Here is a 21,672-nt window from a genome sequence, read left to right on the forward strand (position 1 = left end):
ATGAGGACAGGAAAGCCACCAGAAGAAGCACTGCCTAGGAAACGTCGTCATTCTTCTGATGTTTATTCTCTCTGTAAGATTTTTTTTTAATCCTTTGCATAGGCTCTAACGAGAAACGCATAGTTTTTAATTTCTGACTTCTTTAAGCTTCGTTTGAAAAGACTAACTGAAAAAGATCAAGTCCTTTTAAGTGACACGTCTGTGTCTGTATGATTTTGCTCCGTCTTAATTACAACATGCAAGGGTGTCAGAACTAAAAAAAAAAACGCAGCTTAATTCTTTCCGTTGCTTAAATTTTTTATCTACAAAACTCATTGAGAATGTTTTATTTCCATAACTGATCAATGTACTCATTAATCTCACATGAAATAAAGGCATTCTCATCGATTTGCTTAGAAAACTTTTAAAAGGCAGCCAGAGCTGGCTGAGTGATGTCCAAACCAGCAAAGGACCAAAACGGTGCTTCAGAGTCATAAACTGGCCACACTGGGAAAGTTTCATTTCCATAATGGATCAGCTGACTGATTAATCTCAAATTATATAAATGCCTTCGAATTGATTTGTAAAATCTTTAGAAAACCTGAGCTGCAAGAGTGATTTCAAAATCAACAAAGTGCTTGATATGCGTAGAAATATTACCTGGAGTCACAGAATCACTAAGAGTAGAAGGAAAGGGGATTTTCAGAGCCTTCTTCTTTACTGCCCTTAACCCAGGAGAATTTAGTAAGAACCCTCTCCAGAGTGGATCCTGTCCCCTTGAATTAGCTCATCCCGTGCTGGTAATAACGCTGGAGAGATGCAGTGAGCAGAAGGAGAGTGCAGGGCACCTGGAACTGCACCAACCCTTGGCTGAAGGCACTCCCAGCACAGCGGTGAGAATAAAACCCATCTCACGCGACTGTGGGAAGGAAGGATCACAGGAAACCAAGCGTGCGAAAGCCTCCTGTACAACAGCTGAAACCCTTCGAAACAGCACAAACAAAATGAGAAGAAAACCAATAAGTTGCACAAATGCCTGTGTATGTATAGAGTATATACATGCATATGTGTGTTTAACACATAGGAAAATATTACACGGGTCATACCATGAATCTGCAATTAGTGAGTACAGATCTGTAAGAAAATATTATTATAAAGTAGTCAGCGAAATGTATGGCCAAGGACAATCAAATATTTTTTGTTGTTGTTGTTGGTTTTGTTTTTGTTCTTTGTTTTTTTGCAGTACGCGGGCCTCTCACTGCTGTGGCCTCTCCCGTTGCAGACCACAGGCTCCGGACGCGCAGGCTCAGCGGCCATGGCTCACGGGCCCAGCCGCTCCGTGGCATGTGGGATCCTCCCGGACCAGGACACGAACCCGTGTCCCCTGCATCGGCAGGCGGACTCTCAACCACTGCGCCACCAGGGAAGCCCTGTCAAATATTTTTGATGATAAAACACCACGAACAATCCAAATGCCCAAGAGCAGAGAAATGGTTAAGAAGCAGGCATATTTGATCCATAGAAGAAATATTATGCCACTCAGTGCGGCACTGCTGAGGACTACTAATAACATAGAAAAATTCTCATAAAGTGAAATGGAAAGAGAACATAAAACTAGGGAAACCATCTCTATGATTCTGGTCTACACACGACACATAGCAACGACTTTAGTTATTTCAACTTTTCATGTCCATTTATAGAATGGAATAAACTAAGCACCTATATACACATATTTTTAAAAGATGATTTAGTAGGAACAAGGATAACAGTGAAGATGTAGAAATCTAGGAAATTGTTTTTATGTTCATCAAAATAGGATAATATTGGTCTAACACGGGACAAAGGGAATGTCATGTTACAAATCCTACCTTCAGTCATTCTGGACCTGCAAAATTCTGTTTTGTTTATCATTAAAAACATTTGAGGTTTTTCTTTCTCTGGGTATTAGTAAAATGTTTGAAAATTTGCTCTGCAACGTACCTGTGGGTGGAGGAGAAGACAGACCAGGAAGTTTGGTGTGTCTGCCACATGCCAAGTGAGATGCGTCTGGACAAACAACAGCCCAGAGGCTGCAGCGCCGGCAGCCACCCAAAGGGCGTGGTCGGCAGAATTGGGCCCATTCTTATATTACAGTTTAAAGAAATTCCAAACGCACAGAGGTTTTACCCGAAATCCTCAACATGGTTGGGAGAAGGGGCTAGATTTCACATGCACAGCATGTCAAATAGAACTTCAAGATGGGAGACATTTGTCAACGCCATCTTATCTCATTCTCCAAATGACATAATACTAGGTAAAAGGGTCAACTACCCCTACTTTATACAGTGCTAGTAAGACAAAATTACTAAAATTGGAAAAAGTGACCCCAATTGCCATATTATAATTATTTTAAACATTCTCACTAGGAGATCCCTTTCACCTTGGAGAATCCTTTCCAGCTGTGCTCATTTCCAGCCGAATTTTAAAGAGGTTCCATTGCTCTTATCTAATACTTTTAAAAAAATGTTTAAATGCTTTTCTGCTTCTCTAGAATCTGGAGCCTAAATCATAATGAACTAGGAATCAGAGATCCTCACAGATTCAGGACATAAGGCAGGATAAAATCTGCATCTCTTAAAAAATTAAGCAATAGTATAAAAAAGTATAAAAAAACTTTAAGCAATAGCCCTTACCAGTGACTAGTAACCCGGAAAAGTCGTGACTTGGCCTCATCTGGAAACGCCCAGCTTCAGAGGGGCCCTTTTGGTGGTGGGTCCTCTTAGCTGTCCTTCCTCAGCCATCTCTGACAGAACGACCCTGTGGAATTTCTCTTAGGAAAGCTGCTCCAAATACCCTTTAGTTGAATCATAACCGGATTTACAGCCTTTTCAATCTACCGTGGTTTAGGAGTAGGTATTTTCACCAAGCAATTTTTTTTCCCTTAATACTGAGCTTACCTACTGGATAAGCAAAAGAGATACTATTGATGAAATGCTCTTGCAGTGCCTCAGCTTGCATTTGTCAGCTGAGTCGATAGTTGATGCCCCAGGGCCAAATAAAAAGAGTGAAATTTTCAAGTTTTTAGAGACTATCAAACCCTGAACGGTCAGCTCCTCCTGATATAAATCTATTTTCATTTCAGTTTCTTCTGAGACACTTAGCTCCCAAACTGCCGTACTGAAAGTAAAAAGGAGGATAGAAGAGGGCGTATTGATGAAACACAACGCAAATAATTCAAAAGCACGAATGATTATACAGTCCCTGGCCAGTGGGATGGGAAGACGCTCAGTATACTTTCGCCTTGGCAAACGAGTCCTTGTCTCTACGTTGTCATTGCCACATTTCTATTTTCTATAGTAAGTTTTGCATTAAGTCGTTGTGATGTTTCCATGCATCCTTGAAAACAGAGATTTATCTTACTGGTTAATTACAGATCAATACAGGTTAGAAATCACGGGCTTGTTGCTGGGTTACAATAGTCTCTCTGTTCCTGCGTCACAGTCTTTTGTGATCTCTCCTCAGTCAACACGGGATAAATATGCTTCCTGTCTGGAGAGTCAGACGGGCAGCCCGAGTAAATCCCAGTGACGCTGTCTCAGTGACAGGAAATCTCAAAAGGACGGTTATTCATGGTAGTTCTGTGCTACAAAGGCCCCACGAACACTGAACTAGCAAATACCTAATCATTGCTCATAGGGGAAATACGGGTCACAACATTTTCATCAGTCAGTCCATACAGAACCTGGTTTTATGTGGGCCTCTGTTCAAAGACATCCTACTTAATACATAGCGTTGATTCATTAACGTGAAATCTCCGCTAACAGCACCATAAGCCGTGACCAGAGGAAGCTTCTCTGATGTGTGTTTCCCTGTGAGGCCCGTCGCAGCCTTCTTGTCCTAAGGGGCGCTGGTCAGCCCTGCAGCACGGGCATCGGGGGCCACTGTAACCAGTGACATCTCCCCAAAAAGCACAAAAATGCACGGAAACTTGGCACTAAATAGACCACGAAAAGAACGGTTTACGGGATGAGCACCGCGAGTACTGAGTTTGGCGTCACAAATAAATGTCGGCAATTAGGCTGGTGTGGAAAAGCGGAATCTGTGAATAATGGGGGTCAACCGTAGGTAACAAGGAAGTCAAGACACTCTCATGAAGACGCCTGCAAATGTGAGGGTAAACTACAGGTGTAAAAAGTATTAATGGTGCTTTTCGATAATCCTTCTGGATCAAATCTACATATGATGCGTAAACCAAGACTTGGGTTGTTTCATTAGCGAAAGCAAAATGTGCCCCATTTTCTTTAATTAGTCATATGCATTGGGCCTCCTAAGTGGATCTGAGGCCTTTACAAAAGAAAGGAAGAACTCAAAATAACAATTTAGATCTAAAACAGGACAGGGACCATCAGAGAGAAGCAGAAGACATGGCTGTTAGGGGGAGCCCAAGTGAGTTTGTTGAGGAATAGGCAACGTGGACCTTGGAACGTGGTGATGGTGGCACAGGTGTATGCATGGGTCCATACCAAGCTGTTCATGTTCATTATGTGCAGGTCTTTATATGCCAAATTATACCTCAACAAAGCTGGAAGGAAAGCCCTAATCCTGTCATTCCCACAGTGTCTCACCACAACACTGTGATACACGTACCCTAGAAACAAACCAAGAGCTCCAGTCTCTGAAACCCAAAATTGGGATTCTTTCCCAGCTTTCACAGAGGTGGGAAGGGAAAGCTATAGAAAGAATTCTCTTGTTATTTTCCCTCATCTTTGACATCTGTTCCTTTTTATCTAGTATTAAAGATTAATATCAAAATAAGTCACAAAGAAATATCACCCCCAAAATGTGAAGATCTACCATCATTCGTGATTCTGTAGCTTGTTTTCATTTTTTGTCTTTGTTTGTGGGGACTGTGCGCTCATACTAAGTTTATTTTGTACATATATGTGCGTGTGTGTGTGTGTGCGTGTGTGTGCGCACGTGTGTGTACGTGTGTACGTGTGTATGTGCGTGTGTGCGTACGTGTGTGTGCGCGCGCGTGTGTGTACGTGTATGTGTGTGTGCGTGCGTGTGTACGTGTGCGTGTGTACGTGTGCGTGTGTGTGTGCGTGTGTGTGTGTGTGTATCTCACCGAGTGGAAAAGTTTTCCCTTACTTGAAAATGCAATTAAATACATCATTATTTCATGGTATCCAGCAAAAAGCAGCTACTTTCCAGTTACAATACTCCTTGAGTACTTTCAGAAAATGCTGATCTAATCCAGCCTTTCACTATACATTTAGAGGAAATATGCCCCCAAAAGTTAAATCACAATCACTAAACATTATAGAGCCTACTTCCATTCCTTCATTTTGAGCACTTTTTATGTTCTAGGGACTGGACTAGCTTTCAACAGAGAGAAGTGAAACGAAACTTACTCTTTACTACACTGCAGATCTTTCAATCTCCTGGGACTTAGTATAAAATAACTTCAAATAGGGTTTTGGAATCGTTTTCTATCAATTGTCTTTAAAGTGTGATTTAATAATATTCACTCATGACTCAATACTTTTATGAGAAATACAGATTATATTATCTAGGAATTTAGTTTTCTGCCAAGAAGAGTTAGTAGATCAGCAACTGATATCAACCAGGTGATGGAACAAGATCCAGTCGAATTCCCCACAATGTAAGGGGAAATTTCCATCACTGTGACTTTGCTTCTGTCCTCCTCTCAACCAGCAAGCCTCTTTCTCCAATCCATCCTCCCAGCTGTTCCAAGGCTGTGTTTCTGCGTCACTTCCTCTGGAAGCGCCCCCCCCCCCCCCCCCCCCGCAAACCCTCAGGCAGGCAGGACTCCTCCCTTCTCAATGCCTGGGCGACACTCCGTGGGGTTAGCTGTGCAGATGCACTAAGAACAATGCAGAGGCATCATGGTGCTTATTTGTTGATTTCTTTGTTGACACTGAGCTCCTTAAAGGCGGGGCTGGCATATTAACGGTTTACCCGTGCAGAAAACAATAGCTGATTCACGTGAGCGCTTACTGAGTGTTTCAAAATGGAATTAAACCGTGATGCTATTTACAGCATCAAAAAGTTGGCCTCCTAAGGTAGCAGTTAAGATGTGGGCTAAAGCCACTGGGCACGTTAGTGATCATCTTTCTACTGGAAAGTTGGATGGAATTCCCCTCTAGCACACATTAACGCACATGTGGCCAACAGAGAGACCAACAGGTGGAAAAATCTGATTTTCTAAAAGGGCTCAGATGACCTCAGACGCTTCCAAAGTGCTCGGGAGAGACCTCTGCTCTCTGAGTAATGCCCTTGCCTTCATCTGAGCACCAGGTCTGACGCCCCTCCCTCCCCCACCTTCCCTGAGGCCCAGGAAGCCATCCTGACTTCCAGGCATGTTCCGGAGCCTCCTGGTTATCTGCAGGCGCAGAGGCAGCACCTCAGGCGATCTGCCTCCACGGGCCTCCTCCAGCCTTGGTCCCCGGTACAGCAGGTTCTCCTCAAAGACCTAATTCCTGCCATTATGTCTCCTTCGGATGATGACATGTGGTCCTTCTCGAGGTACCCTGACCACCTGCGGGTGGGGTCCCCATTATTTGGTTTGAGGACGGCAGGAAGGGCAAGAGCAGGCTTTGTGGGGGTCTTGAAAGCCTCCAAAATCCCCGTTGCGGTGGCCCCGGTGGCTGGGTTGACACAGCGTCTGCGTCCTGGAGTGCCAATAGTTGGCGACTCAGGTGCACGTCAGTGCTATCCAGCTTGCGAGTCCTCTGACCCCATCCCCACCTGGAAGGTCCTTATCCTTTATCTCGATGGTCTAAGACACCTGACTGAAGATCCCTTCATCTCCATCAATCCTACTGGTCACAGAGCTGGAAAGCATTGTTTCCAGGGCACCGGCCACGATGCACAGCAGTAGCTTCCTGTTCATATCATTGTCCTGTACAATAATAAACCTGAAACAGTGACGAGCTTAGATAATAAACACACACCGGTCTAGGACTCAAGTGCAAACAGCTCTCAGGCACATCCAGGGAAAGGTCTCAGTGTAATTGTATACTATCTACTATCGCAAGCAAGGAAGACCTGACCCTACCCCAAATTCTCTCAGGGAAAGCGCCACCTCATCCCAAGAGGGAGGCTATTTTGGTCCCTGTGGATTCTGACTCCAGGTATAACTGAGTTTTGAGGTGGGGAAGGTGTCACCCTAAAATCTAAACTGACTCTTTGGTTGGCAGGCAGGAAAGATATTTATAAGGTGGGGAGAGGGCAACTCTAGTCTCCACACACCATCCCACAGGGGCAGTCCCAGTTACCCCAGGGACCAAAACAGGACAGTTTTCTATAGAACAGGGGAACTGCCTGACCTGAAGTCGGCCTCGATGTTCAAGCTGGTGTTTCTTAATTAGAGTGTATGGTAAACACGTCTAGTAGAAAACCTACACCGTATCTGTGGCTCCAAAGAGACCCCAATCAGGTGGCTCCATTAATCCGCCCAAATGCGGGAGGCGTGCAGACCTTCACTGCAACGTTATCAAATAAGCACCCAGGTTTCAATGAAGTTTTTAAACATGCGCACAGCAAAGCCCAGCCACTCGTACTGAGACTCTTGTACTGAGCACGTATTTGTTAATCAGCGTGAAGCAGCCTTCAGTCACCCTTCACACCCAGACTGCATGTAGTCATTGTTTTTAGCTGGATTTTACACTCGGCACTGGTCCTTGGGGCCGGTGTGTTGGGAAAGTCCGTCTGTGCTGGGCTTGCCGTTACCATTTGGAAAAAGGGAAATCTAAGACCAAGCTGAGGGAACCCAGGCTTGAGTCTGAAAGACGCCATGGGTTTAAATCAGCAGATGCATTACTGAGATGCGTCCCCTGGTGAGGTCCAATGCTCTCACCCTTCTCCTCTCTCAGCAGCATCTTTCTCACTCCCTGTAGAAACCAGAAGAGCTCAGGCCATGATGCTGTACGAAGCTGGCAGCAGATCCAGAACCTGAGTTCAGATCCACTCCATGGGGCGGGGGAGCCGGCAGCATCAGAGCGAGATCCTCAGCTAATGTGCATCGTGGGCCATGGGCAGTGATGCAAAATCACCTTCATTCCAAGAACAAAAAGTGCTTATCGAGGACCATCCTATAGCTTCCCCCCATGCCAGCTCCCTCCTTCCCGCCCTGAACAAGACATCGGCAGAGTCTCTTGCTCTAAAAGCCTGAACCCCACTAGGCATCACCACACCTGTCACCTGCTTTGGGGACTTTAAACAAGAGTGGAGTGTGAGCCTGACACTCTCCACGCTTGTGAAACCGGGCAAATAGAGGCTGGGGTTCCCTGGTGACAAACACACAGGGCCAATCCCCATGCAGGTCAGCCGGGCAGCAAGACACCTCCACAGATGTAGCTGATCTCAGACCCTGGTGGCTATTTTATTTGCCCGGGCTGTGCAAGCTTCAAGGGGAAATTTAGACAATTTCCCAGAGTTTTCTTATGTCTCAGACACAGACTTGGACAGAATCACTCCATATCACTAAACAAATAACCTGTTAGCTTGTATTTCCTTTAATGACTTCAAGGGGCAATTTGACAGGACCAACTAAACCCGTGGGCTTCATCACGATCAGGAATTCTGCCCGCTCCTCTGAAATGTATCAAAGTGTTGCTCTCTGGGTGGGATTCGTATAAAATTAGCTCGATAAGCTCATCCTTATCACTCAAAATGGTTTCAGGTTAAATCTAGGAGGAGATTAATTTGTTCACAGTAATGTTACAGATCTAATATATGAGAAGAGAGGTTCCAGAAGATGCTGAGGGGAAAAGGCTTAAAATGAGGATTGAATGACTTAGTGCAGAGTCTCACCGGCATGCCTCCCCTCGCCATGCATTTACGAGAGCGAAGTAATATGCCGCTGAAGGGCTCCTGCGCGTTCAGGCGTACGTCTCAAGGTATAGGGTGATCATTTTGCCTCTCTGGGGAAATGTGATGGTGTCATGGTCCCCATTTTGTAAAGGATAAAGGCAGCCTGATTGACAAAGCGATTTCCACGTTTCCAAGAAGCAGGGAAATCCCAGTGCTGGACCGTAGCCTCCATCCCTCAGAACTGTCGTGCAGAAGCGTTTGCAACGGCGCTCACCTCTGAAACAGACATGATTGCTCGGAAATTGAGGTCACACCCGCTGAAATTGCCAGTGGATGTTCATCCTGTGAGAAGTGTCATTAAAGCAGTTAGGAGGCAGGAAAGCTGGAATGGGGTTGACACTCAGGTGGGATGCAGGACCTGACAGAGGAAGAGCTCGCTGTCTCTGACCCTCTACGTATCCCTTCCTCCAGGGAGAACACGTGATCCTAATTGCCAGATAAAAGGCATGTTTCGTTTGTAAATTTTGTTTTTGGAAACAAGTGCCGAATGGTGTTGATGTTGATATTTCACTTATTTATATCACATGCATCATGCCTTTCGATTCCCCAAGAACCTTGCGAAGCAGGAAAGAAAAGTGTCTTCCCTCCCATCACACAATTAACGAATCTGGGTCTCAGACATGCTAAGTGCCCGGCACAACTCCACTGTGGTGAGCAGGACCCTAGGAGGGACCCGGCCACACGAAGGCAGCATCTGTGGAGAGTCCCCTCGTGCTCCGCCAGAGGGACCACTTGCTGGGTCACTGTCCCCTGGATGACAGAGGACACTCAACGGGCAAAGGGCTGCTTGCGCCCATCTGAGCTGACCCCGGGTGGGGACACCGGAGCGTGACCGCGGCCGCCCATCCAAGTGGAGGGTGAGGGTCTGCACGGCCAGGAGATGAGGGGCGACCCGCTCCCCAGCGCACGGTGGCCCCTGTCCCTCCCCCAGTCCCGCGTGTGGGGCTGAGATACACGTGGTTGAAGCACTTGCAGTTGCAGGAGCCGCCTCGCTAGGTCCCCGGCTATGACGGTAATTCTCTGTGTCACCTGGACGGGGCTGAGGGATGCCCAAAGGGCTGGGGAAACGGCATGTCTGGGCCAGGTCTGTGAGGGTGTGTCTGGAAGAGATCAGCATTCGAATCTGGGGACAGTAAATAGGATCAGCCTCCCCAGTGTGGGCAGCGGGAGGAAGGTAGAACTCTCTCCCTGTCTTTTCTTGAGCTGGGATGTCCATCTTCTGACCACGTCCTGGGGCCTTAGGATTTAGGCTGAATTGCATCACCGCCTTTGCTGGTTTCTGGTTTGCAGACAGCGTATCTCAGCGTCCATAATCACTAGAGCCTACATTCTCCTAACAAATCTCCTCTTGTATCTTGGTCATCTATCTGTCTATATCTATCTGTCTCTACCACCTATCTAACTATCCATCCATCTATCCATCCATCCATCTTATTACTTCTGTTTTTTTGGAGAACCCAAGATGCTGGCCCTTGGTGTAAAGGTGACCACAGTGAAGAGGCCAAATGGGAAACTTTGAAACTACCCACAAGCCCTGGCCAAGATGTCAAATCAAAACCATTGTCACACTGGGGAACGGGGAGGGGAGTGGAGCTTAGGGCCCTAATTAAAGACGTAAAGTGGGGGCAGGCGCGCCTCTCCTGTGGACAGTCAGACCGCACGTATGTCAGGTTTTGCAGACACCACATCTCTGTGGCCACTGCTCAGCTCTGCACCCCAGAGATGCATAAACCCCATGAGGGCTGGGCTCACACAGAGCACTGATAGAACGGATGTGGGCTCGGTGGGGTCCAGTGGGCTGTCAGGTGCGCCTGGGGGGTGCAGGGTGGTGGTCCCCGCCCCACCCCCCTTAGCTTGCTGGGGACGGCTGTATGCAGGCCAATGTCTGTGGACCAGCCCGGTGTCACCAGGTAGCACCCAGCCCAAGTGCTGTTTCCACAGCAGATTCCTGAGGCCCTGGCCAGAAGGTGTGTGGCCATCGATTTGCTGAAGGCATTCTTCCTCCTTCCAATTAGAAAAGAGGATGAAAAACAGCTGGATTCACATGGGACACACAATAATCATTTAGAGTCCTGCCTCAGGGCTAGGCTTCGAATAACAGCTGGATTCACAGGGGACACACAGTAATCTCCATTTAGAGTCCCGCCTCAGGGCTAGGCTTCCTTGCCTGTCCTCTCCCACATCACAGACCAGCCCTGTCCCTGGGAAACCCGACAGGAGCCACACAGGTGACTCTAAATCTTCCAGCAGCCATATTTTAAAAAGCAAAGTGTTAAATTAATTTTCATAATGTCTCTTACTTAGCCCAATACATTTAAGATATTATTTAACATGCAATCAATATAAAAATTATGAACATGGTATTTTACAACTTTGTTTTCATACTAAATCTTGAATAACCAGGGTGTCCTTTGTCCTCAGAGCACCCCTCAGTTTAGACCAGCCTCGTGTCAAGTGCAGGATGGACCCGGGAGGCTAGTGGCCACCACTTGGGCACTGACGCTGTGGTCTAATGGGGTCTGGACGAGCGGGGCAGCCCGGAGAACCCGCGACCCGCAGCACCGATGGCATCGTGCTGATCAGAGGGGACAGGATGCACACACTCTGGGGGAGGGACTGACCTCTGGGCCTCAGTTTCCTCTGACAATAATTGTGGCACCTCGCCGTGGGTCATCATGGAAAGCAAATGACTTCATGTGTATCAAGTGCTGGGAACATTCTAACGTTCGCAAGTTCTTTCCATCATTAACTGTGTAAAATGACAAGTTGATGAAAGAAGAAATATACTAATAAACAATTTTAAAGGGAAAAAAAAGTGAGACTCAAGCACTTTCATGTAACCCGAATCTGTCTGTTGCCCTTAACACCAGAGAATGAAGAGGTGAGGTTTGTGGGTATTTTCAAACTCAGCAACATTTACACAGCTGCACTTACTAGTTTACGATGCTTGGGCTGAGCTGTTCCCACCGACGTGGAAATACATGTCACACCAGTCAGTAATCCCAGTATCCCCACAAAACCACCTTCCCAGCCCCACAAACCATCTTAGGGGAAGTGGGCCTGTGAGTCTCCAAACAAGCGTCACCGGAGGCCCCCCCGGAACCTGGGAAAGGCCTGGAATCAATTACAGCGAGGGAGAGGGAGAGGGGACCCGCTCTGGTGTTTACACAGGGCAGGAATTCAGCAGTGCCTTTGATTAACTGCCTAAGTAAAGACCAGGCTTAACATATGCCGGATCTGAAATAGAAAGGAGCTCAGCCTGACAGGGGATAATAAACCAACGCGAGCCGCATAATGGGCTGTAACAGCCTTCCGAGTTCTCGGCACAGATCTGAGAGCTGGAGTCAAGTGAAAAGGAGCTTACATGAAGCGCTCAGAGGAGCCAGCCGCTGGCAGGCACTGAGGGGCTGCAGAGCCGGGATGCTGCGGCCCAGGGCGCGTGGATGGGACTCTGTGGACCGGGCTTTGTCTTGGGTTTTCCGAAGAGGGTGAATGGGGAACTGATTGAAATCTCATCGTGCGTCTCCGCCTTTACACATCACTCCCACTCCGTGCCGAGCCTTCTGGAAACTTCCACTGACACAGTCTAAAGCCCCAGAAAGGTTCTATGTAAAGAAAACGGAGCACCTCTCCCCACTTTTGCTGATTTCATATTAGTTAACCACATAAGAACTTAGTAAGCATCCCACCTACTTCACTTCTGGGAGTGCCGTGGTCCAGCAGCCAAGGCCTTGGGTCTACGGGAATCAGACGACTCTGAGCTGTTGGACCCTGTTGTCCATCACGGCACCCCGTCTCTGTGCTGCCCTCAGCCCTGCACCCCGGGACCCAATGCCTGCCGTCACCCTCAGGTTTCCAGATGCGGTGACTGTGGTTCCCTCTGTGAAGCCTGGCCTGCAGAGTAAGCCACTGCCCGCCTGCTAAGGTAGGTAATTAGAAATTTTGATATCAATACACATACCCCATCCATTCCCCATGAATGCCAGTGGATTTAGGGGTTAGACGGAGAGAGAAAAGGCAAGCAAAAAATGCATGAAAAAATACAGCATGTGTAACATGAATCTATCCATATAAAATTGCGTTTGTGCCCATGTGGGTGCACAGAAATTTGGGGATAAATAGATAGGGCTCTCTAACGATATAATGCTAAAAGGAAAATAAACTTACTATACAATGTATATGGTATTTTGTTACACATTCAAGATTTTGTTAAAAATTTAAAAATGGATAAAACCCATCTACATGCCTATATCTGGAAAAATGCTGTGTATCTCCAGTTTGATGTGATGAGGTTTAGTTATGATTCATCACCTAATGCATCCTTCAGGAATTATTAGCATAACGATTTTTCAGAGTACAAATAAGCAAACAAAAAAGAGAAAACACAGATAATTACTAAGTTATAAACAAAGCGCTGGGATTTCCCTGGTGGTCCAGTGGTAAAGAATCTGCCTTACAATGCAGGGAACACGGGTTCGATCCCTGGTCGGGGAACTAAGATCCCACATGCGGCAGAGCAACTGAGCCCACGTGCCACAAATACTGAGCTCACGCGCCACAACTACTGAGCTCACGCGCCACAACTACTGAGCTCACGCGCCTCAACTAGAGCCCATGTACTGCAAACTACAGAGCCCACGCGCCCTGGAGCCTGTATGCCACAGCTAGAGAGGGAAAACCCGCACACCACAGCTAGAGAAGCCCGTGCACCACAACAAAGAGCCCACGTGACGCAACTAAGACCCGACACAGCCAAAAATAAATAAAATAAATAATAAATCTTAAAAAAAAAAAAAAAAAGCGCTATTTAAGGAGCACCTCCGTGCAAAGTTAGCTGCTGGCACCGGGACTCCAGCTTGCACAGTTGTTGTATTCTGCAACTTTCATCCATATGTTTATCCACCCCCTTTTATTTATTCTTTTCTGTCACGAATATGCATGAGTTTCTCCTCAGTCACGCTCAGCTTGCTTAAGTGTAGCTACTCCTTTGAGATTTATGCTCATTTTCCGAGCACTGAGCGAGGAGAACCTGCAGGAAAAACCACGCTGCATGATTCATATCATATCATAGAATTCAGATTATAGCCATAAAAATCACATCCCTGATTTGAATGCCATAATCTCAGCCAAATTTGAACAGATCACATCTGTTATCTACAGAAATAACCGTGAATTACCTCTCAAAACAATTTTTCACATTCTCAAAGGTACCACTTCTCTTCCTATTTATAGATATTTTTGCCATGAGATATTGGGGTATGCGCTGGGCAGCTAGGTTGATGGAGAAAATAATTTTTTTCCTGAATTTAATTAAACAGAAATGGATTGAGTCCGTACTGTGTGCTTGACCCATACTGTGAGCTGCAGGAAATACATTCCGGCCCATGCGGGCTCCTCCCTCCTGCTCACCTGCCACGGTCACAACACCTGCTCTGCATCCCCTGTGCTATCACCAGTGCAGGCTGGTTGGGTTAAGTGATCTCAGGGACATTCTGAGTCCCACGAGATACCGCTCAGAGGTCACCCCGCCCAACATGAAAGCATGTGGGAAATCACAGAGAATAACAACCAGGGATATCTCTTTACTCCAGAGGATTCAGGGATCCCACCTTCACTGCATGAATCTTGACCCACAAGGGATGGCTAAGATCTCATGCTTAGCTGTTTGTGTCATGTTGTTTGGTAGCCCTTTTGGGGTTCACCACTGGGTGTATGTTTCTGAATGCGATGACCTCTAAACAGAGCAGAGTTCTGCAGTGAAGCTTCTTTTCCATGACTCTGAGTGCCTTTCATGGTCTTTTTAAAAAATATCAAGATATCAGACTGCATCTACCAAAATATACGTAATTCAAGCTTTAATCGGAGGGAGACTAATTACTCCCACTTAGATTGTAAGGATAATGTACTATGTGTGCTGCCCTTCCTTAAAATGAAAGATTTATAGATCATTTTAAAGGCATTTTAATCATTTTCTTCTTTTTTTAATTCAGCATATTAATTTGCACGGACATACTGACAGCATTTAAAGTCTCCACGAACTTAGAGGGAAACACAAAACAGGCACTTCGATAATTCATTACGCTGAACGAGGCAGCTGGGGTGAGGGAACGGGATGTATGTGCCTATAACATGGAAATGCCCTTAATTATATCAGGGGTTGCCAAACAAGCAGCTTGACAGTGAGACTAATTCTTATCTATTAAAAGAAAGGAGGGGGTCCGGTGAGGATTTCACCAAATTCATTTCACGTGGGCTCTCCAGCATTCCGTGACAGGGCTGCATGTGTGTTTGCTGTTTGTTTCGACTTTGCAGAAATGATACATTGAGCGCTGAGAAATGCACAAACGAAGAAAAAGAAAACTTAACTGGCTTAGGAGGAGGAGATGAAATCAATCTTTGGAGACTCTGCAGTGACCTTGAGCCGTTCTGGTGGGAGACGCTCTGCCCGGGTGAACTTCCCAGGAAGGACCGGGAGTGAAAGGAAGGGCTCCACGTGGCAGAGCAAGGGGTTGAAATGCCTCTCCTGTGCCCTCAGCCATTTGCAAAGTGTGAGTCTTTATCTGTAAAGTGACCGTTCTTCCTCCCTGAGTTTTGTGGGTGTAAAGAAATGATTATTTGTGGATGGTCCCCCGTCTAACTACAAAGTGATGTGGGAAGAGGGGATGGAGGGGACTCCCCACTTCCCTTCCTTCCTCCCCTCCCTCTGCAGGAGAGGCTTCTGAGGGACGGAGGCGACCAGGGGACTGTGAGCCCAGCTCTGGGGGAGGCTGACATGGCCCCTCCCCTCAGGAAGGTGCTTCGCATCTGCTACAGACGGACCAGTGGAGAATGCAGCTCTGACATCACCTCGCCTGAAGCAGCGCCTTCTGCCATGTCACCTAGCAGCTCTGGGCCAGTTCCCATCTGCACTTCAGCAAACAGCATCCTTCAGCCACATGGAACCAAAAGTAACCCAGCCCTTTCCCTGTGTCTTAAATTTGAGGAACCACACTTACTACTCACACCTCTGGCAGGATTAGTGTAGCCACCTTGTGCTAAAAGTGTTCAATTTTTTTTAATGAAAATGCCCCTTTGGCTGATGGGAAGTAATTTAAATTCAAGACGGGAGTGAGTAAATAAAAACTATTGGGGGGAAATCCCTTACTAGCAAAATAAATAAACAAAAATTCTCCTTGAGGCTGTAAGACGGAGCAAGGTTACATCCAGACAAGCCCAACTGTTTTACAGGTCGGCTTGATAAATGAAATCAGAGAAGGTTAACAATAATGTGATCACATGTGTTCAGTCCCTCCCGAGAAGTGTTCACCACACAGAGCAGGCTGCAATAAGCTAATTAATGACAACAATTCTTTTTATCTGTTGATGCATCAAAATGCATAGCCATTGCCTGTTTTCAAAAATAAAACGTTGATTCTTCGACAAGAAAAGTAACAGGAAATCAGCTGCTATAGAAGGTCCTACGTGAGCATCGCTGCCCAGCACGCTCCACACAGCCACTTCCTCCCCAGAGGCAGACACCCCCCAGCCCTGAAAGTGCACCCCTCTCCTTAGTAAGCCTCCTTCTCATCCAGGTATCCACCCAGGGTCTGGGACCGTTCCTGTCCCCGGGGAGGGGGGGAGTGGGATGGAAAAGCCAGGGGTCCTTACTCAGGGATCTCCCTGCTTGGTCACGGTCCTTGCCGTTGTGCCCCAGGCATATTAAATGGGTCATAGCTTTGTCCTTGTGTCCTGAACACACCATCATTCCATGTTTCAGCTCCTCCCATGGGCACTCCTGTGATTTCCTCATCTCCCACCCAGGAATCCTGACATCTCCTGGCCCATCTGTTTGCTATGATCCACCTGCCCGCCTGTATCTCTCAACAGCCCCACTCCTGGGTGGCCCCTGCAGAAGCCCTGGTGGACATTTCTGATGCTGAATGCTTCCCAGGCCTCACCTGCCCACATGGCCACCTGTTCTGGTTATAAAAGTTATCCTGATTTGACAGGGTCCCTTCCTCAGCACTCAGCTCTGTTCCTGCAATAGGAGGATGAACACTGAATCCCAGTTCTTTTCTTTTCTTTTTCTTTTTTTTTTTTTTTGCGGTACGCGGGCCTCTCACTGTTGTGGTCTCTCTCGTTGCGGAGCACAGGCTCCGGACGCGCAGGCTCAGCGGCCATGGCTCACGGGCCCAGCCGCTCCGCGGCATGTGGGATCTTCCCAGACCAGGGCACGAACCCGTGTCCCCTGCATCAGCAGGTGGACTCTCAACCACTGCGCCACCAGGGAAGCCCTCCCAGCTCTTTTCACTTGGCCCAGTACTCGCAGGTAATTCATTCCTTCACGCCTGGCAAGATCACAAACTATACTACAGACATATTTCAGGAAGTCCATTTTTTGCATGTTTTGACATATCCTCTCATAAAATTTGCAAGGTTGGCAGGGGAGTAGAAAAGGAGATCCACGTATCACATCACTAAATATAGTAAAGTGAAAGTCAAGCTACCTAGCAGTGAAGTAGAATGCTTTGGGGCCACTCCCCTTTACAGATACACTTTCATGAAATCCAGGAAGGGCTGGTTCTACCTGACAACTTGTTACCGAGTCCAAGCTCACTCTGCTAGCTGCACGACAAGCCAATAAATCGGGAGACGGGGTGTTGAGGCAAGGAATACAGCTTTATTTGGAAAGCCAGCAGACTAGTGTCTCTGAAAAACCATCTTATCAGGCCCTGGATGCCAGTTTCTTTTAGAGAACAGAGAAGGGGAGGAGGTGAGTCAGTAAAGTAAAAAGGCCACTTATCTTGGAAAACATCTCCCGTGGCCAGCATCAGGGAGGGGATGTGTTAATTTCTTCCTCTCTGCAGCCATTCACAGGTGGGCAGGGTCAGATTGTCTCCTGGTGAGCTGAACAAAGGCACTTTAGTTTAACATTCTGGCAGAGGGGCAGGGTTCCCTGAGGCAGGCCATTATGTATGATTATAATAACAAAAGCAAAGATTAAAGTCAAAGAAACAGATCCAAGATGGAGTCAAAATTGTCTCTTCCCTGTTACAAACTGTTGGTTTTCTAAGAGCTCCACCTGGATGGGGGGTGAGCTGCAAGGAGGGCTGGGCCCCGGCCCTACCACACCCTGGGCTTCTCACCCCAGGGTACTCCCACGATGCAAGTGGCATCACACACACACACACACACACACACACACACACACACACACACACACACACACGAGTGTCGATACCCAGGCTCTGTCCACCTGCAAACTGGGTGCCTCTTGGCTGCAAACTGATGAAAGAGATGTGTCCCTCAGCCAAGGGACCTGGGGAAGGAGCCCAAGAACCCCTAGAATCAAGGCCAATCTCCAGGGCATCTAAGGCCCCATGGGCACATCCCCTGGACCCCACCAGTCAGAACACAGCCTGAGAGGGTCACATCAGGGGTCAGGGTGGCTCCTGTCTGGACCAAGGACAGAACTGCTCTCAGAGACCCAGAGTTCGCCATCAAGAGAGGTGCTAGGACCACTGCCAGTGTCTCTTGCCTCCATCCTCCTACAGAGAGGGGCACCCTGGACCACCTACCACCTCTGCGTCACCCAGCGGTAACTTCCATCTGAAGGACGGTCCAAGTAACCATCGGACCAGAGGAGGAAAGCTGCTGTATTCAGAGGGCGCAAGGCGGGGGCAGAATGACCGTGTGCTCAGTCTTCATCCTGTCCTTGGTCCCAAGGGCTCCAGGGGGAGCATCTGAGCTGGAAAGAACAGAAGGACCCCCCGAAACACTGCAACCACGGGAACCTGGAGTGGGGGAACACCCTGGGGAAGCTGGCAGGGAGGGGGCACCCCTCCTGCAGGTGGCTCAGCGGGGCTCGGCTCAGGGACACCGGCTTTTCCAGGTTGGCAGCACTGGTCCTTGGACTGTAAACTCCACCACCGAGCGCACCTAGGAAATAGGGACTGCGGACTGGCCTGATCTCAGGGTCCCCTCCCCACCAGGGCGGAGGTCAGAACAGCTTCCTAGACCCTGGACGGCATGAGCTGGCAGGTATCGGAACAGTTCGGGGCTGGGAGAAGACCTGAGTGGGCTGTGCTGGGTGCACACGGGATAATATACTCATATATTCATAGAGCACCGGCTTGTAAACCCTTGGGGAAGCAGCCGTTCCTGCACAGATACACACTTTTCATTCTTTGGGTGTGTTTCATCAAAGGCCTCAAAGTCAGATAAATTACACCTGACCTTGGGAATGTATGCACTGCGTGTGGGTCTCACTGAGCTGCATGCTTTTTGGAAGCTTGGGGGTTTTTCCTTTTCTTTTCTTTTCTGATACTTGACCTCTCACACAGAGGGCAGGCATCCTCTCACTCAGTGCCCGGTAGCATCACCAACTGTGAAGCCCGGGGGAGAACCCTCCAGGACCACTGCCCAGCCACCTGCCTGTCACCTGCGATTTTGCACAGAAGCCCCTGGTGGACGACTTACTCAGGCTGAGTGCCAGGCCTCCTGATGCCACCTGAAAAGATGCTTTTCAAGAACCAAGAAGAAATGAACGCATGTTTATAAACAGATAAAAAGAACTGCTTGGCGCACCAAGGGAGCTGGGAAAACCGGAGCTTTCACTGTTATTTTATGTTTCTGTTGCCATTTCACTCAGGACATACTTTTGGGCACTTAGAACATGTTTCAGGGGAATCACAGCCTGATGGTTTTATTATTTTTTAATTTAATTAAACATATATGAAAACTTTTAAGATCGAAGCTATTTTTCCCTTTTGTTACCTTTCCCAGTACATCAAAGAACTCGGCACCCAGAGAATCACTTCAGTGTTTTCTGAAGTCTTACTCAGGTTTCCTCATTGTCTTTGGACACTACTGAGCTCAGAGATAAATTATTTCCATATTCAATCATCGGGTAAGTTCTCACCTCCGCATGAATTTCTGCGTGTTAATTTTTTAATCTTAATACTCCCTTTTAATTTTCTCTTTGACTTAACTTCCCCTCACTTTGTGTCACTGTGCTGTACATATAGAGAATGATTTCTAAACACTTTTGAAATGAGGGGCAGGATAGGTTGACTGACCAGATGAATGGATGAATAGATAGAAGGTAGATAAATAGGGTAGATGGATACAGAGGTGATAGACACCTAGACAGATGGTAGATAAGTACATACACACATAGATGATAGATAGATAGGATAATTTAAGATGTTATTAATCCTCTACACCCACGTGGAAGAACAGAAATAAAATTCTTAGCACTGATGACGTGGTTTGAGAGGTAAGGAAAGGAGCACAAAAGAGGAAACTGGAATAAAAATGAGCAAGGATTTATTTTCCTTTTACCACTTTCCAGTATTTTTTTTTACGATGAGCACTTATTACTTTCAATAGTTTAAAAATGCAGAACATTAGACATATACATACTCTATAAAAATAAATGCTACATAGATAAAATATTAGAAATATAAAACAAATATAGGGTTGAAATGTAATATATCTTTAAATTCTACATGTAAAATGCCACAAAGGCTGCACCAATTTACATCCCCACCAACAGTGCACAAGTGTTCCCTTTTCTCCACACCCTCACCAGCACTTGTTGATAATCTAATTTCTGATCTATTCTAAATTACCTCAGAAGACACCTTCACTATATACTCACTCATTTTATGTATATATATATTTCCCGCTCCCCCCCGCCACCCCCCCGCTTTGGCCATGCCACCAGGTATGTGGGATCTTAGTTCCCTGACCAGGGTTCAAACCTGTGCCCCTTGCAGTGGAAGCGTGGAGTCCTAACCACTGGACCACCTGGGAAGTCGCTACTCACTTTATATTTGGAAGATAGAAGCACAAATGGATTATCTAAGATTGGAGACAGAGCAAAGAGAGACCTACACTGATGTTTAATTCATTCTCCACAAAAGAGTTGAGAGACATGTATTTTCCAGCGAATTTATAGCAGAACATTAACAGTGTGATCATGGACTGTTTTGATTAAATGATCTTATTTGTGTTTGCTTAGTAGATAAGATTTATTGTAAATTAAATAAGGTCCGTGAGATTTTTTAAATTAAATATATTAATCATTTAGAAATAGACATGTTTATGTATTTGGTGGGTACTTTTCTTTTTAAATAATGAAAAATAATGAAATCCAGAGGAAAATTTTGATCCACACAACAAAACATTGAACCTAAAAATGGTACACACGCACATATATACACACACATACACACACATACACACACACATACACACACATACATATACACACACATATACATATACACACAGAAACACACACTTCTCATTTGCTTCTTATTTTTTCCTAATTTCTCCACTTTCCCCTACTTTGACACAAATTTCATGGATAAAATTTATTTTTAAATATTATTTTAATTTTAATGATACTAAATGCTATTTTAAAGATTTTTTTTTTTTTTTTTACAGCAGCTAAACAACCTGTCAACACCATACTTTAAGGAACAGGAATTATACTGGGTTGCAAAGGGCAACACAGGAGAAAGAGGCATTTGACTTTTAAAGGATGATTTTCCTGAAGTTCTGAGGCCAGAGGCCACGTCCAGACATGCTGGCTGAGATGACCTTGAACTTGGGAGTATTTATAGCCTGTTGAGTTACATAAGCCACACAAGCTACACTTCATCAGGCAAGAGCGCTGACGGGCGCATTCCTTCAGGAGAACAAGCAGGACAGCTGGTGTGTGTGGATCGTCTGTTGCTTAAGTTCCTGCTAAAACTGTCAGCCACACCCTCACTCTCTCCGCCGCCGCCGGCAGAAAGTTGGCACAAATTGTTCCATAGACAGCAGTCT

The sequence above is a fragment of the Delphinapterus leucas genome, chromosome 21 (genome assembly GCF_059928025.1).
Source record: "Delphinapterus leucas isolate spDelLeu-1000000601 "Yukka" chromosome 21, BTC_Dleu_Yukka2, whole genome shotgun sequence".
In the NCBI taxonomy this organism is placed as follows: Eukaryota; Metazoa; Chordata; class Mammalia; order Artiodactyla; family Monodontidae; genus Delphinapterus; species Delphinapterus leucas.